The sequence below is a fragment of the Mustela nivalis genome (genome assembly GCF_964662115.1).
Source record: "Mustela nivalis genome assembly, chromosome: 18".
Taxonomy (NCBI): domain Eukaryota; kingdom Metazoa; phylum Chordata; class Mammalia; order Carnivora; family Mustelidae; genus Mustela; species Mustela nivalis.
Window position 1 is genome coordinate 27,035,967 of NC_139037.1, and position 243 is coordinate 27,036,209.

A 243-nucleotide genomic window follows, 5' to 3' on the forward strand; every position below is an offset into this window, starting at 1 on the left:
TTAGGAGTTGCACTCTATGTTAACTGTAAAGACACCACCGTCCTAGAATTGCAGAAACCATTTGTATGATGTAGAGGAAAACACAAGCATGAGTTGTGTGCCTTTTTATCATGGACGGGTGGGTGTAAACAACTCATCTTCATTTAAGGGAGTATCAGTTGAAGGTGGTCTGTTGGAGGTAATTTTAGCTACTGAAACTAATAGATCTCAAAATTCATAATTACCCATTTATTTCTCATTTAC